Source organism: Protopterus annectens, chromosome 8.part0 (genome assembly GCF_019279795.1).
Source record: "Protopterus annectens isolate FY-2018-M chromosome 8.part0, PAN1.0, whole genome shotgun sequence".
Classification (NCBI taxonomy): domain Eukaryota; kingdom Metazoa; phylum Chordata; order Ceratodontiformes; family Protopteridae; genus Protopterus; species Protopterus annectens.
The window spans coordinates 747,160,266-747,177,605 of NC_056741.1; the positions used below are offsets into that span (position 1 = coordinate 747,160,266).

A 17,340-nucleotide genomic window follows, 5' to 3' on the forward strand; every position below is an offset into this window, starting at 1 on the left:
CCAAATAGATGTCTACATAGTAAAGTAGATAAATAGCTAGATAGATAAATAGATAGAGATAGGAATAAGCACCTGTATATGCATGTATATATCAGTATGTGTGTGTGTGTGTGTGTGTGTGTGTGTGTGTGTGTGTGTGTGTGTGTATAAAGTCAAAGGGCACAAGTTCAACATTCTGCAAAAACTAAACAGATACATATACACAGCCAAATAGATGTATACATAGTAAAGTAGATAAATAGCTAGATAGATAAATAGATAGAGATAGGAATAAGCACCTGTATATGCATGTATATATCAGTATGTGTGTATGTGTGTATGTGTGTGTGTGTGTGTGTGTGTGTGTGTGTGTGTGTGTGTAAAGTCAAAGGGCACAAATGAAGCATTCTATAAAAGTAAAATAAATACGTATGCACAGCCACACAGATATATAGTTAAGTAGATAGATAGAAATAGGGATAAGGACATATATATGCATGTCTATATCAGTGTGTGTGTGTGTGTGTGTGTGTGTGTGTGTGTGTGTGTGTGTGTGTGTGTGTGTGTGTGTGTGTGTGTGTAAAGTCAAAGGGCACAAGTTTAACATTCTGCAAAAGTAAAACAGATACGTATGCACAGCCACACAGATATAAGATAGGTAGATAGCTAGGGATAGGGATAAGCACCTGTATATGCATGTCTATATCAGTGTGTGTGTGTGTGTGTGTGTGTGTGTGTGTGTGTGTGTGTGTGTGTGTGTGTTTGAGTGTGTGTGTAGTGCATTTAAATTTTCTTTTTACTGCTGTTTCAGGAAGAATAAAATGAACTGCTCCATGACTTTCCTTTATTTCATTTCTTCCTATATATTACCTCTGAAATATAAATCCAAGTATAAAGTCAATATACATTCCTACTGACCTCTAATAATGTAATCACCCTTAAGATGGCAAATTAATTAGAGTGAAGTAAATGGACAAAAGTACATCAGTGGCTACTATACCCATTCATTACCATACTTCCTAAAGGCAGTTAGGACTGAAATGAGTGAAGTTCCTGGCAAAGGCTAGATTTCCTGCCAGTAATGTGTGTTGACAGAAAGCTACAGCACAGATAATAACTAAATAATTTTAAAGGAACAAGCAAGCTGAGCCCTCTCATGCAAATCTGATTGTAATAAACTGCACAGTAAGCACTTAAAAAACATTAGATGAAAAATGCAAAGGTAATACAGGAGACCATAACATTTAACGTCAGGTAAGGACAACTTGGGGCTACTTAGTTCTGTGTAGTTCCTTGCCTATTGAGTAACCTGGAGATTCCATTTTCTTTTCCCAAATACCTTCACAGATTTTCTTATGCCTATCCCATGCAGTCTTAAATTCATGTGTTTGTGACCTTACTACTTCAGGATAGCTGTTCCAATGATCCACTTCCCTTATTGTGAAATAATACTTCAACTATAGCACATTTCTAGACAAAGAATTATACCCTTAACTGTAAAACTGATTGATCTAAGACCAGATCATAAATTTCATCTTAATATAACGTGTCCAACTCTCTCTTAAAAGCATCAGTGGAATCTGTGTTCTTTAGATCAAATGGGAACACAGGGCTCTTGAACAAATACATATTAATTCAAGCTCAAAACACCAACATCAAATCACCTTCTTCATTTCCAATAAGAAAGTGAGTTAATTTCGTTGAACACTCCAAAGCTCAGAAACCAAAAACCTTCTTACTTCATTACTGCTGAATCCTTACCATTTGATTAACTAAGTACATCTTATCTGGTGACAACATATGCACAGAGCACACAAGAATAGATCTGATGGGTCAAGTAAACAGTGGTAGTATAATAAGGGATGATCTTTTCTAAAGAGATTGCAACAGAGAAACATTTATTCTAGTAGTTCTGGCAAAACCGACCTATATGGGCTATTGCCAGTCATAATTTCTGCTCCACCGCGGACCCCATAAATATTGAAACAGTTAATCGCTGTAAACCCTAAAAGCAGCCAAAAATTTTAAGAAGAAGAAGATATCTACCAAAATCTTAGATTAGAGTATGCAAAAAGGGGAAACACCTTTAAGTGAATTCGGGGTGATCTATATGTAATCCATGCTAGTCTTTGGGTTTTTGTTTACATATGGTAGTCATATTTTTGGGTTGGGGGATTTATTCACATATGTATTTGGAGTAATATAGGGTTTAAAAAATGGGGTGTGGGCAGAGCCATCCTAGCTATTCTTTGTACCCCTGTGCTAAGGCCGATATTATATCCCCAAAAAACCAAAAAAAAACAAAACAAGTTTTTTCTCCTTTGTAAACTCTTGAAAATCTTGGGAAGAGACTAATTTTGGCAAGCAGCTTCTACAGTTTATACCAGCAAAACCTCATCCACCTTTCACCATGCCGAAATCAGTACTGGCATTCTTTTTGATAAGATACTGCACTACTTTTCAATCCCTATCTCTAATCACAGCCCTAACATCTCTGCCCACTCCAGCTGCTCTAGATGTTGTGAACAAAGCCATCAATATGGGGATGGGGTATTTTGAAAGTATGACTGTTTAATTTGCTGTAATACATCAAATGCCATTTCAGTTTAAGTAGGAATTCAACCATTTTACTTAATGACCTATCACTTAACAAAATGGTCCAACAACAAGCTTTAGAATTATGACACTTTATTGACTGGGTTAGTCCCACTAGGCCAATGTCCTATTTTCACTGGAGACCCTAGCTAGTATTCATACTGACTAGGTGAAATTTGACCAGGACAATAGTGAATTTTACATTCTAGGCTGATAAATACTGGGATCTTCAGCTCCACTGAGCTACCACCAACTCAGGCAAATGGGGCTTAATTTAATTCCAACTACCTGGTATGAAATAGAACCCATTTTCTTCTACACCAAGTGAGTCTTTACTAGTGCTGGGATTGCATACTTATAAATAACAGTAAACTGAAATAAGACAGGTCAGTCATATTCTGGTTAGGCATGTTTTAATTAACATACTCTCTTTCCCCAGCTCGAGTGCTATTGTTTGTTTTGCCTTTCCCAAATTTGTTCAGCGTGAGCTCAAGTGACACCGCAATGACATACATGCACCCGTTTAAACATGCCATAACTTGGAGTTAGTTTCTGCCCTCTAACTGTTGATGTAGCAATAGATGACACAGCACTACAGGTCCAAGAATGTCTTTCTGAAGATTGGTGCTTCACACCTTCTACAGTGTGCTATTCAGCATGACAGGCACCTCAACTTGTTAATTTATTAAAGTTCATGCTTACTGATTTATGTGTGTGTGTGAGTGTGTGTGTGTGTGTGTGTGTGTGTATTGACATCCCCTTTAAAGTAAAAAGGGACGATGTTCACAAAATAGAGATTGACCAAATACATATTCAAGCCAAATAGATCTCAAGAAAGTCCCTTAAACCAGATGCAAATAAATCCTGAGCCTAAGCACCTATATATGATGGACAAAAATGGACAGACTCCCTGTGTGTGTGTGTGTGTAGTGTTGTGTTGTGTTGTGTATAAAGTCAAAAGGGACAAGAAACATTCTTTCCAAAGTAAACAGATACAGCACCCGCCACAAGAATATACAGATATGCCATATTAGAAACTTCTGCCTGATAAGACTCAAATAGCACTGTTATAAAACATTTTTATTACAGTATAATGTTAAGTTTCCTGTCCCTTATATGTTGGGGTGTAAAAGTGTGTGGTGGTAATTATACATCAAATTTCTTTTAATCTCCTTGTATAGCCTATTAATGATAAAAAAATGAATGAATGCATTATTTGTCTTACCAGATACTCTACTTCTAGTGATAGACTAGAGTGATAAGTCCCAATATCATTTTGTTTTCAGGTGTAGTATTTTACACCCAAGTAGTGTGTTGCTATGCACCAGTGGGTCGAATAGCTATCTCAGCCTATCATTCCAGTAAAAGCCACAACTTACTTTTGAGTTAGTTTTTTCCGCATGTTATCATGACTTTTCTTATTTAGTTAATTCTTTTCAGATGCACGGGGAAACTATTATGCTGTTCTATCAGTATATTATCTCTGTCCTCTGTTCTTTTCTGAGCCATTGTTATTTTTAGGGCTAGGTAAGTTAACTGTCCATCACCAGCTACCCTTTAAAGTGGGGAAAAGTCCAGACAATCCTTTTTCTTCTTCGAGATATTCTCTAAAAGAAATTAATTGGTAAAGTGAGATTATTTCTCTAACAATAATGTATGACTAAAATTTTATATATTAGAATGATGTAATGGGAAAAGTATATTTAGTGTGTACTATATTTATTTATTATTACTTTATTTAAGGAATTGGGAAAGTGATGGATACATATCCATTTTAGTTCCTGCCGGAAAAGCTCCAAGATCCAAGGTTTAGATAAAATAAATAATTTTAAGAATATAAGCTAGCCTATCAAGTAACATGAAAGTAGCAGAAACTAATTAAGTCACTTAAAAACATGTACCATATCAATAACAAAGTAATATTAGGAGAATAATTAGGTATTAACAAAGATCAACTAGATCTCTTAAAATTATTGTAGTCCTTTGGGGAAATGGAGTTAAACATGATCTTGAGTTAACCTGGGTCAAATCAAAACGTTTTGAATGTCCTAGTCAAGATCATAAATTTTAAGCAGAATTGATTGTCAGGATTTAGTGAGGTATACTGAAGTGATCTTTACAGGTTTAGGAAGAAACTAAGGAGGTTTGTGGATAATGAATTAGTCGGGTTTAACTGACATAGCCATGTGTGTAAGAATTAGCTTTAATGAAAGCGCTTGGACAGATATAATTTCAGGAATCATGTTCCAAAATTGTAAAAGAATGACGTGTTCTTTAGATCAAATGGGAACACAGGGCTCTTGAACAAATACATATTCATTCAAGCTCAAAACACCAACATCAAATCACCTTCTTCATTTCCAATAAGAAAGTGAGTTAATTTCGTTGAACACTCCAAAGCTCAGAAACCAAAAACCCTCTTACTTCATTACTGCTGAATCCTTACCATTTGATTAACTAAGTACATCTTATCTGGTGACAACATATGCACACAGCACACAAGAATAGATCTGATGGGTCAAGTAAACAGTGGTAGTATAATAAGGGATGATCTTTTCTAAAGAGATTGCAACAGAGAAACATTTATTCTAGTAGTCTACAAAACAGACCTATATGTATATTAAGTCATAATTTCTGCTCTACCGTGACCCCATATCAATTCAGTTTTACATGTTAATGGTGTATCGCATAACATCTAACTTATTTCCAGATTTTTTTTTTGTACCAAAGGACAGATATGTAGATATAAAAACATTAGACTTTATACTGCGTCTGTTGCAAAGAACACCTTTTAAGGGAGTTCGGCAGAGTCTGATGGTCAGTTATGATCTTAGCCAATTTAGGTCATTTTTGTATTTATAGACTGTAGTTATATCTGGAGATGCTAAATTATTCACATATAGTATGGACAGCAGTGGTGCAAGACTGTTTTTTGTGTTTGTTATTCCTATCTCTTGTTTATATTTTCTCCCAAAACTAGAGGCCAGATATTGTATCAAAGTCTAACCAGATAACTATGATCTAACCAAGTCAATCAGAAGTCCAGTTTCAGCACTCCTAGTTTTGGAATGAGGACTGAATGATTGATAACAATCAAATGCTTTACTCAGCCCAGTAAAGACTACATCCACCTGAAGTCCACTGCCTGTAACTCTTTTTACAAATTCTCAGAACTACAACAAATTTCTTATTGTAGATAGCCCTATCATAAATATATAGTGAGCTGTACCTAGTCTAGCACTTCCAGCTGTTATGTGTACTGTTGTGTCATTTTTTTCTGTGACTTTGATAGTTTACAGAAAAGACTAATCTGTCTGTATGAGTACATACATCATGTGGACCATTTCCCCTTATTGACTGGAGAATTATAAGAGCTTTCCTTTTGCTGATCATCTTAGCTTCTATCTGTAGTTTATCAAAGACGTAACAAGCTAGAATAAGACCATCTTAGATTTCTTTTCCTTATTACAATTCTACAACATCTGACAAACATGATCCATTGTAATATAGACCCCTTGAAAACAAAAACAATATCAACAAGAACCACAATATTTAGGCATTTTTTTCCTGAAATTCAGTCTCCCTTTACATGGAAGAATTGACTGAATCCTTTAAAAAATTGTATAATTTTTTTTGCGTAGCAACACCATCTATTAACCCATTTTCTTTCCTGTCTCCCTTCTGAGCCTTTTGACTAGTGCTGGCTGTCCTTTCCTATCACTTAAGGTGAACTGAAGCTAGGACTAGCTCCAGTTCCATGTCTTCCTTATACCACTTTGTAACTATAAACATAATACTCTGCATTTGCTCCCATTGCTGCAACCCACTGCATTTTCCATTCACATTTGTTCTTATTGTTTTTGAGGGTTTTTGTCTCTTTGTTCATGGAACTTTAAAATAAGCTGGCACAGTAACTTGGATGTTATTGTCTCCTGTGCATTATTAATGTCTTTTGAAGAGAGATTGAGAGAGAGAAATTAGAAACCTCATCACATCTCTTTCCATAGTGCTGGTGATATACATAGAAAGTCCAGATCATTCCATGACTTTGTTAGCTGTGGTTTAATTTATTAAAGTTCATGCTTACTGATTTAGTATAGATCACTACAGCAATGACTGATGTTGATAACAGTGCAAATATTGCCACATCTCCACCCTTTGCAGTAGTTGTCTGTTGTTCACAAAAGCATGGTAGCGTTGAGCCAAAATACAATGATTCACTAATAACTCCAAGAAATGATATCCCTCATTCAAACACAGATGCATATAATACTCCTGCATCCTCAAGCTACAACTAGTATTTGGACACAAAATGGACAGACCTCCCACCTTCTTTCAATCTATTAATTGCTTAAGTTAAGGTTACTTTAAGAAGTCAAAAAAGGACTGAAATATCTGGTTTCTCCTAATGTGTCATGCTAGCAGCCCAGTGACCGAAAAAAATCAGGCATATGCCATTACTTACAAACCTTTCCTGCCTGTAAAAAACTCAAACCTTGGAGTATTTTTTAAAACATTTTTATTAACAATATCAATGTTAAGACATTTACCACTGTCCCTTATATACTGTGATAAAAGATTTAGGATGGTAATTATAACATCAAATTTCTTTTTAATCTCCTTGTAACTAATCCATTAATTGACTAAAAGTAATGACTGGATGAATAGCATTATTTGTCTCTACCAGGATCACTCGCTACCCTTCTAGTTGTATCCTAGTTAGTGAGTAATCTCCCAGCTACATTTCTCATGTTTTTCAGGTCTAGTATTTTAACACCCAAGATAAGTGTGCTGCTCATGCACCAGTGGGTCCTGAATACCTATCTCCAGCCTATCATATTCCAGTAGCTGTCCCTCCAACTCTCTGTTTTGAGTTATTCTTTCCCCGCATGTTTATCATGACTTTTCTTCCTTTTGTTAATTCTTTTCAGATGCACTGAGGGACTATTAACATCTGACCTTTCTACTGTCAGTATATTATCTCTGTCCTCTGTTCTTATTCTGAGTCACATTTTAACTTCCATTTATGGGACTAGGTTAAGTCACTGTCTGCATCACCAGCTACCCTTTAATCAGTGGGTGGAAAAGTATCCAGATAAACAATCCCTTGTTCTGTTTGAGAGTGCAGTGTGCTCCTAAAAGAAATTAATTTGGTACAAGTGAGATTATTTCTTCTAACAGACTAGTGTAGTGTATGAACAACTTTTATAAGTGTCACTAATAGATGTTTGAGGATGAAATTATTTTATTTATTTATTTATTTATTTTATTTTATTTTATTTTACATTTGTTAACTGGGAAAGTCCGACTGGATACATATCCATTTTCAGCGGAGGCCCGGGGAGAAAAGCTCCAAGTTATCCAAGGCATTTAATAGCAATATTAATAAAGATTTTGATATATAGTAGCAACTAATTAAGTAGTTAACATGAAAGTAGCAGTAAAATAATTGCAAGTTCTCAAAAAGCATTTAGTACCAATATCAATAAAAAATGTAGATATTAGTGAGAAATAATTAGGTATTTAACAAAGATATAGCAATAGATCTATTTACAAAATTATTGTAGCCATTTAGGGGGAGAAATGGAGGTTAAAATGATCTTAGGAAGTTAACACTGGGTCACAGTCAAAACGTTAGTTGAATGTCCATAGTTAAGATATGAAAATCTTTATGAAGCAGAGATTGATTAGTCAGGAATTTAGTAGAGGTATATCTGAAGGATATCCTTTTACAGTTGGTAAGGAAAGAAAGCTAAGAGAGGTTTGTGGGATAATGATTATTTAGTCGGGTTTAGACATGGACATAGCCATTGTGTAAGCATGTGTGTTTTTAGAGCTTTTTTGAATTGAGGCAATGAGCTATTGGAAGTTATTTCTGGAGGAAGGGAGTTCCATTTTTTTCCAGTAAAGTTGGAGAACAAGGAATCTCCAGCGGTGTTGTTTGCTTTTATAGTTTGAACTAGCATTCTGCTGGATGAGCGGAGGGATGTTAGGTTATTATAAGGGGTGATAATGTTAGTTAGAACTGGAGTACTATTTGGTTGGTATAGGATTTTATGAGTAACTATGAGTTGGTTGTAGTTTATTTGATTGGATAGTTCTAGCCAACTTAGTTTGTGAAGATTGTTACAATGGTGGGTTCTGTATGTGGAGCCTGTGGCAAATCTAGCTATATTGTTATAGCAGTTGGTTATCTTGTTGAGGTTTGATTTAGATAGATTAGTGAGGATGAGTGAGGCATAGAGAAGCGAGGACAGAAGATGTGTGCGAGCTATGATGGTTCTGGTGGTTGGGGTTAGAAATTTCTTAATCCTGTACATGGATCCTATTTTTTTATTTACTGTTTTGATGGTTTTGTCTATGTGGGTGTTAAAACTAAGATTGTTGTCAATGATTATACCTAGTAGTTTGGTATTTGGTTCAGGAGAAATTGTGGTTCCATTGCTTGAAGAGACTGTAAATATTGTTGGTGTTTGCTTTTAGGTGGGGGTGAACAGTAGTAGTTTGGTTTTATTTGGGTTCAGGAGGAGTAGACAAGTATTAAGCCAGTTTTCTACTTTGTTAAAGGTAGACTGGATTAGGGACTGTAATTCTGCTGGAGTAGAGGCAGTGCGGATTAGTGTGGAATCGTCTGCGTACTGTATGGAAGTTGCCTGTAGTATGGTTTTGGGTAGTTCATTGATGAAAATAGAGAAAAGAAGTGGACCTAGAATGGAGCCTTGGGGTACGCCAAGGGCGACAGGTAGAAGGAGGGATAGATTATCTTTCCACAAGACAGCTTGTTGTCGATAATTTAGGTATGAGTGAGTTTAGACAGTCTAAGAGTAACCTGTGGTTTACCATGTCGAATGCTTTAGATAGATCGAGGAAGAGGGCAGAGGAGAGCAGATTTTGATTACGATTGTGGTTGATTGTATAAGAGAAGGAGGGAAGGGCAGTGGTAGTACTATTGGCTGGTCTGAAACCATGCTGGGATGATGCTAGGAGTGAGTTGTGGGTGAGGTGGGTTAATAGTTGCTTCTGTATGCATTTCTCCATTATTTTGGCTAGGGGAGATAGAATAGCGATAGGTCTGTAGTTTGAAAGTTCTGTGAAGTTCCCTCCTTTATGAAGTGGAATAATGTGTGAGATTTTACAGATGGAGGGGATGTAGGATTCTTGAATCGTATGGTTGATTAGGATGGAAAGAGGATAAGCTATTACTTTAGCTGCCTTTTGTAGGAATTCAGTGGGGAGTAGGTCAGTTGCAAGGGTAGTAGGTTTTCATTTTTCAAGTAAAGATTTGATAAAGTCTGTGGGAATAGGCTCGAATTTTAGGGGTGCGGAGTTCACATGAGTAGATGAGGTTGTATAAGAAGAGGAGGGTGATAGATTATTGGCTAAAGATTTGACAGTTTCAGTGAAAAAAAGTGTTAAAGGTATTTGCTACTGATTCAGGGGGAAGTAGTGAGGTTGATGAGGGGGTAGGGTAGTAGATTTCCCTGGGTGGAGTAGCTTATTTAGACCTGACCAGAATTTTTGAGGCTGTGTTTGGTGTTTTTGCTGTAAATTGAAATAGTAGTTTTGCTTATCTAACATAATAGACTTTTTAGTTTCATTTCTTATCTGTTTGTATATTATGTGGTCAAGTGGGGATTTGGTGGCTCTCCATGAGTTCCATGCTCTATTTCTAGACACAAGTTTTTATTTCATAATAATGGTTAGCCATGGTACTATTCTGTTTTTTGTTCTAAATCTACGAGCGGGAGCGTACCTGTCTAAGATGGCTAGGAAGGTGGTGTTGAATTCTGAGACTGCTTGGTCAAGAGGTAGTGTTTTAAGTTTGGCCCATCTACATAGGCTTAGATCATTTAGGAAATTATTTAGGTTCAAGTTCTTTGTGTTTCTGCAGGTTATAAAGGTGGTTTGGTGGGGTATGTCTTCTCTTTTTCGAATTATGTAGGTTAGGAGGTGGTCGCTCATATCTTCAGGTAGGGTTCCTGTCTTGTACAACTGAGGGTTATTATTTATTAAGATCCAATCTATAACGCTTTCCTTCTTGTTGGATTTGCAGATTCTGGTAGGGGTAGTAATGGTTTGGGAGAAACCATGTAAGTTAATGTGTGTGGTTGGGAACTGTGCTGAACAGGTTTTCTAGTCGATATTAAAGTCTCCTAGTATGACTGTTTCTTGGGGGTGGGAGGAGGATAACCATTGGAGTGTGCTTTCTAAGGTGTTTATGTTGTTGCCTGGAGGAATATAACTACAAACTATGTTTATAGCTTTGTTTTTGTTGAGTTGAATTCTTGAGACTATTATTTCGGTGTTGGTTGCTGTTAGTTCGGGGGGATGTTTAATGTAGTTAGTTCTAGAGAGGATTTATATAGGATGGCTACTCCACCTCCTTTTTTAACTTTATGGTCAAGTCTAACTATATTGTAGTGGGGGGGTAAGATTTCCTTATCAGGGATAGTGGGTTTAAGCCAGGTTTCTGTAAGGCAGAAAACGTCAAGCAAGTGTATGTCTATGAGTGCATGCAGGTGATGAAGTTTGTTGTTTATACTTCTGATATTTAGGTGACAGACTAGGAATGATTTTGGGGCATTATGTGAGTTTCTTATGTTAGTAGGGGTTTTATCTATGGGGTTACTGGTAGTTGGTGACTTTGGGCCCGGGTTAGGATGGATGTCGCCATCGGTTATTTTAGACATCTGACATTCCTGATTGCCTCACTGCACTGTTCTGTCTCAGAAATTGAAACTGTTCCTTATTAAAAGGTTGTGAAGAATTGTTGTGTTATCATCTTTAAAGAAGACAAAAATCGGTGCAGGGAGTCCAAATGCAATTATCAAATGTTTGTCTTATTGGAAAGAACAGTAAATATAGTACTTAACAAGTTGTGAGCTCACCAGTTATGGTAATAGCACAAAGTTTTCCAGAAGATACTGCTTCAGTATTGAAAAATAAAATACAAATTTGTTAACTAGGTAAGTCCAGAGGACAGAGGTGTTCCTCTTCTGAGGCAACAGAGAACACTGTCTTGTTAAGAGATTTGTTCAGATTCACACAAGAGGTAAATGGAGGTGGAAGGACTCAAACCCTGTGCCCATAGTTCCAGGAAGCAGCTCATTAACAGTTAATAGTCTTAATCATCTGTGTTAAGTGTCAGACTAACTTAGTCCAAAATATCTAAATGTCTGTTTAAAAATCCCATGACCCAAACTGATATATAGTCAAAATAAATGTCTGGCTGAGGAAGTAAACATTTCAACTTCTAACTGCTGTAAGTGGTATCAGAGAGCAATGACAAAGACTGGAACTCATTCTTATTATAGGCACACAGAACAAAATAAGCTGCTTTTAATTATCACATGTTAAAAGCAAGTATCTGGCTTTATGTAATATATGACAGTAGCTGCACTCTTTATTTGGAGTATGTAACCATGCAATGCAAATCCTAAATCTGTCATGTGTGTCACCTTACACAACAATGGTCTTCTACCAGGCAATCAATCATTCAAACAATAAAAATAAATGCATAAACAAACAAACAAACAAATAAATGCAGAAATGCAGTAAAATAAAATAAATAAAAGACAAAGGCATTTTAGTAGCATAAATTAACAATCACCTGTTCCCATCTCACTTATAATGGTGTGGACATGAACAAACACATAAGAAATACAAAGATGCACCTTTGTGACTTCTCATATTTATATGTGAAGCTGCTCATAAGCTGCTTCTTATACAGTTCAGTTGTAACTAGCTCTGCCCTCCACACTAACACTAGTAAGATAGAAAGACATCCCTTATGGGGATGGAACACCAAGACTAGCCATAACAGAGCTGAGTCTTCTCCTCAGAAATACAGGCTCCCATCAAGATTAAAAAAATAGTACAAAATGATTGCAGGAAGATAACATTTTGGAAAGAGCTGTTCAATTAATGCACATTTGATATTGTAAGCTTCTGCTCATTCTGTGATGTCCTAAAAAGCATTGTCCTCAATAGCAATGTCAGTAAGATATGAGGGCATCGTTTATGGGGCTGGGACACCAGAAAGAGCCATAACGGAGTCTTGTCTTTCTCCCAGAAAAGAGAAGGCACTCACACAATCTGTGATTGAGCCACGTACCATGTCATTTCAAACTGTGTCACTTAACTCTTATACATCTCCTTTTTGGAAGGTGGTATGACTTTGTACCTCATGAATTCCTTTGAGGGACTCAGAAGCTATAGTCATATTCACACACTTGTTTATTCAAGACTAACCTTTCTAGTCTCTCTATTGATTCCTGTGCAAATCATGGACAATTTTATCACTGTCTTCAGAATGGCCTCTCTCCTACCCTAGTTTTTATGATGCCAAGGTGTCCAGAGCTGCATACAATATTTCAGACTGAGTTTTCCAAATGACTGCATGAAGGGATAAAGGGTGATAATACTGTTCACCAGACCTTGGGCTGGTATGCACATAACTGCTCAAAAAATCTCTCTGTGATTTGTAAAGAATTGTACACAATGGTCAAGATAAAGTTGTTATCCAGTTGTGCACACACAGTATACCATCCACACACCATATGTATGTTACTCCACCCCAGGATTGTACGTCATAAACTAAGTGCATAACTCCTCCTGCATGAGGACTGATCCCAGTGGGGTCACATAGGGAACTGCAGCTGAATTTCAAACAGATGGCAGATTGCTTGTTAGTATTGTGATCTCCCTTCCCTTCTGACATGGTGCCTGCTGAGCTGATATTTTTCACAGTCAGAATCACACAATACAGTATTCAGGAATGCCTGTTTACATTGTGTACAATGCTCTCTTGTGACCCATTCATAAAAACAGACCATTGTTTCTATACTGGCATTTATTACCGTGATCCATGTCTATGAATAGCAGTACTGAATGCTGAAATACTAATCATAGCACACAGAGTGCTTTATTCTGTACATTGTGTTTCTGAATCGCAGAGCCCAGTGATTTGTTTTCTATAAGTGTCCTGTCTTCTTATGCATCAGAGCATTCCATCAACCTTCCCTTCTCTTCTCTTCTTTCACATTGCTTGTTTACCTTTAGGTCATGTGATATGAATATACTGACATTCATTTCCCTATATACAAATTTACAGTGTTCTCAGAGAATGGAAAAGTTAAATGCCCTTTCTTGCTTCTGCTGTATCTTCACTTATTATAAAGTCCTTTTAGCTAACATTCACAAAATATGTCATGAAAGAGCTGTTTGGCTTTACTGTGCTTTTTTATAAAATATGTCATACAAATAATGCGCATGGTTCATCTTTAAAGTTAAAACGCATAATAACTAAACAGTTTTAAAAACTGAAAAATTTAAATTCAGTTTTCGGGCTGATTTTTGTAACCAATTTCATAATATATGTAAAGCTTTTATAACAGTCTGAGATTTATAGTGAACTTAAGTTATTATGATAGGCTCAAAACACTAGATATGGGTAGTATTTTGTATAAATTTGTGCTAAAAAATGTTTCCTTACTACTGCAGTAACGTTGAACTTATTTATGTGCAGACACATGGTAAATAGTTACTACGCTCCACTACCCCTGTCCCTGCTACACTCATAGATAAACCATTGGAAATGATCTCAAATAGTTTCAATAGCTTCTTCACTGAGACAATCCAAACCCTGTCTAATCAACTACCACTTAACTCTCAAAGCCTTGATACTCCCACCTATAAAAATATTCCCCAATTTACCTTTCAGCCTGTAGCAACTTCTGTCATCTGTAAATTACTCAAAAAACTAAAACCTACCTCACTCTCAGCTGATCAACTTCCAGCTGAATACTTGCAAAAATCAGCTGAAGCCATTGCCTATCCTGTGTCCATACTCATTAACCGGACCCTAACAGAGGCCAATATCCCTGATATCTGGAAGGTATCCTATGTAATTCCTCTCCATAAAGGTGGCACTTCCACAGACCTCTCGAACTACAGGCCCATATCCATATTGTCCCCCCTAGCAAAAATAATGGAAAAATGCGTGCAAAACAACTTATGCAACACTTACTTGACAATCACCTATTAGCTGACACTCAGCATGGTTTCCGACCTCTCCATAGTACCACCTCAGCCCTTCTTGTCTTCTCCAATACCATAAATACCTTTCGGAACAACAATAATATCTCCTCAGCAATATTCTTGGATCTGTCCAAAGCCTTTGATATGGTGGACCATAAACTACTAACTGATACATTGCACTCATTTGGTCTGGACACTACTGCTATTCAATGGTTTAGATCCTACCTAAATGGTAGAAAACAAGCAGTTTTATGGCAGTCCAAACTTTCTAACTTTCAACCCAATACTCTAGGAGTCCCACAAGGATCCATCCTAGGACCACTATTATTCTCAATTTTCATCAATGACCTGCACACAGTTGTATCTAATGCTAGATGCATTCAATATGCAGATGATTCCACGCTGATTTGCACTGGAACATCCCCAATAGAGCTACAATCTTTAACCCAAACTACTTTCAGCAAAGTAGAAAACTGGCTCTCTAGTCGTCGTCTGATACTTAATCCAAAAAAAACAAAAATGCTACTGTTTTCTCCAACACAAAGGTCAGGCCCCTTCAACTTTACAATCCAAGCAAAGGACGGGACAATAATCTCTCCGGACCCCACGACAAAATTACTAGGGGTAACTATAGATAACAATCTAAAATTTGATACTCATGTAAACCTAATGATTAAATCAATCAATAAGAAACTAGGTTCGCTATATAGGATAAGAAGCTTCTTGACTCCCCAAGCTAAATCTGCCATTGCCCAAACCCATCTCCTCTCTACCCTACTATACTCATCCCCCTTACTACATAATATTAATAAAACGATCATGAACAAGCTCACTATTTGTTATAATCACATTGCTAGGTTTGTTACTGGATTACCATATAGAACCCACCACTGTACCAACTTAACCCAGCTTAACTGGCTTGAGCTACCGAAACTAATTTCTTATAACCTACTAGTATTGACCCACAAAATTTTATATAATCCTGAATACCCTTCCTCACTCAAAAAATTGATCTCCCCTTGCAACAACCCTCGACCACTGAGGTCATCCAGTCGTCTCCTCATACAAACAAGTAAATCCAATAACGCAGCTGGTGACTCTCTCCTTTCCAACTCCGCAGGGAAAACCTGGAATAAACTCCCTCCTGACATTACCTCTCTCCCCTCATTAAACCAATTTAAAACTAAAATAAAAGGTTACCTGGGGGCTGAAATTACCTGCCATTGTTTTAACCCTGGCTAGCTATCTCTCTGAATATACTATTCCTTATCCTGGTTACCTGTGTACTCCTTACTATAATAAATTTCTGTCATGTATTATTATTAAGTAAACTAACTAAATTTAAGCTATTATTTACATATCATGTAATGACTAACCTCACCTTGCTGTAAATGCTTATGTTTTGTATTTCTGTAAATGTCTCATATTGTCTTGTTTGGAGCTATTCTCCCCGGGCCCCCGCTGTAAATGGACATGTATCCAGTCGGATTATCCCGGTTAACAAATGTAAAATAAAATAAATAAAATAAAATACTGCAGTAATGTTGAACTTATTTATGTGCAGACACATGGTAAATAGTTACTACTGCAGTAACGTTGAACTTATTTATGTGCAGACACATGGTAAATAGTTACTACTGCAGTAACGTTGAACTTATTTATGTGCAGACACATGGTAAATAGTTACTACTGCAGTAACATTGAACTTATTTATGTGCAGACACGTGGTAAATAGTTACTACTGCAGTAACGTTGAACTTATTTATGTGCAGACACATGGTAAATAGTTACTACTGCAGTAATGTTGAACTTATTTATGTGCAGACACATGGTAAATAGTTACTACTGCAGTAACGTTGAACTTATTTATGTGCAGACACATGGTAAATAGTTACCACTGCAGTAACGTTGAACTTATTTATGTGCAGACGCATGGTAAATAGTTACTACTGCAGTAACGTTGAACTTATTTATGTGCAGACACATGGTAAATAGTTACTACTGCAGTAACGTTGAACTTATTTATGTGCAGACACATGGTAAATAGTTACTACTGCAGTAACGTTGAACTTATTTATGTGCAGACACATGGTAAATAGTTACTACTGCAGTAACGTTGAACTTATTTATGTGCAGACACATGGTAAATAGTTACTACTGCAGTAATGTTGAACTTATTTATGTGCAGACACATGGTAAATAGTTACTACTGCAGTAATGTTGAACTTATTTATGTGCAGACGCATGGTAAATAGTTACCACTGCAGTAACGTTGAACTTATTTATGTGCAGACGCATGGTAAATAGTTACTACTGCAGTAACGTTGAACTTATTTATGTGCAGACACATGGTAAATAGTTACTACTGCAGTAACGTTGAACTTATTTATGTGCAGACACATGGTAAATAGTTACTACTTCAGTAACGTTGAACTTATTTATGTGCAGACACATGGTAAATAGTTACTACTGCAGTAACGTTGAACTTATTTATGTGCAGACACATGGTAAATAGTTAATACTGCAGTAAAGTTGAACTTATTTATGTGCAGACACATGGTAAATAGTTACTACTGCAGTAACGTTGAACTTATTTATGTGCAGACACATGGTAAATAGTTACTACTGCAGTAACGTTGAACTTATTTATGTGCAGACACATGGTAAATAGAAACAAAAATGAAAGTGATGAAACCCCTCATACACACACACACACACACACACACA

The 17,340-nt window shown here is 36.6% G+C and overlaps 1 protein-coding gene across 1 annotated transcript in view; it reads right to left on the reverse strand.

Moving 5' to 3' along the window:
* Positions 1 to 17,340, reverse strand: part of FAM189B (family with sequence similarity 189 member B) — a 991,404-nt gene that overhangs the window by 400,113 nt on the left and 573,951 nt on the right. The gene's annotated exons all lie outside the window — the stretch shown is intronic.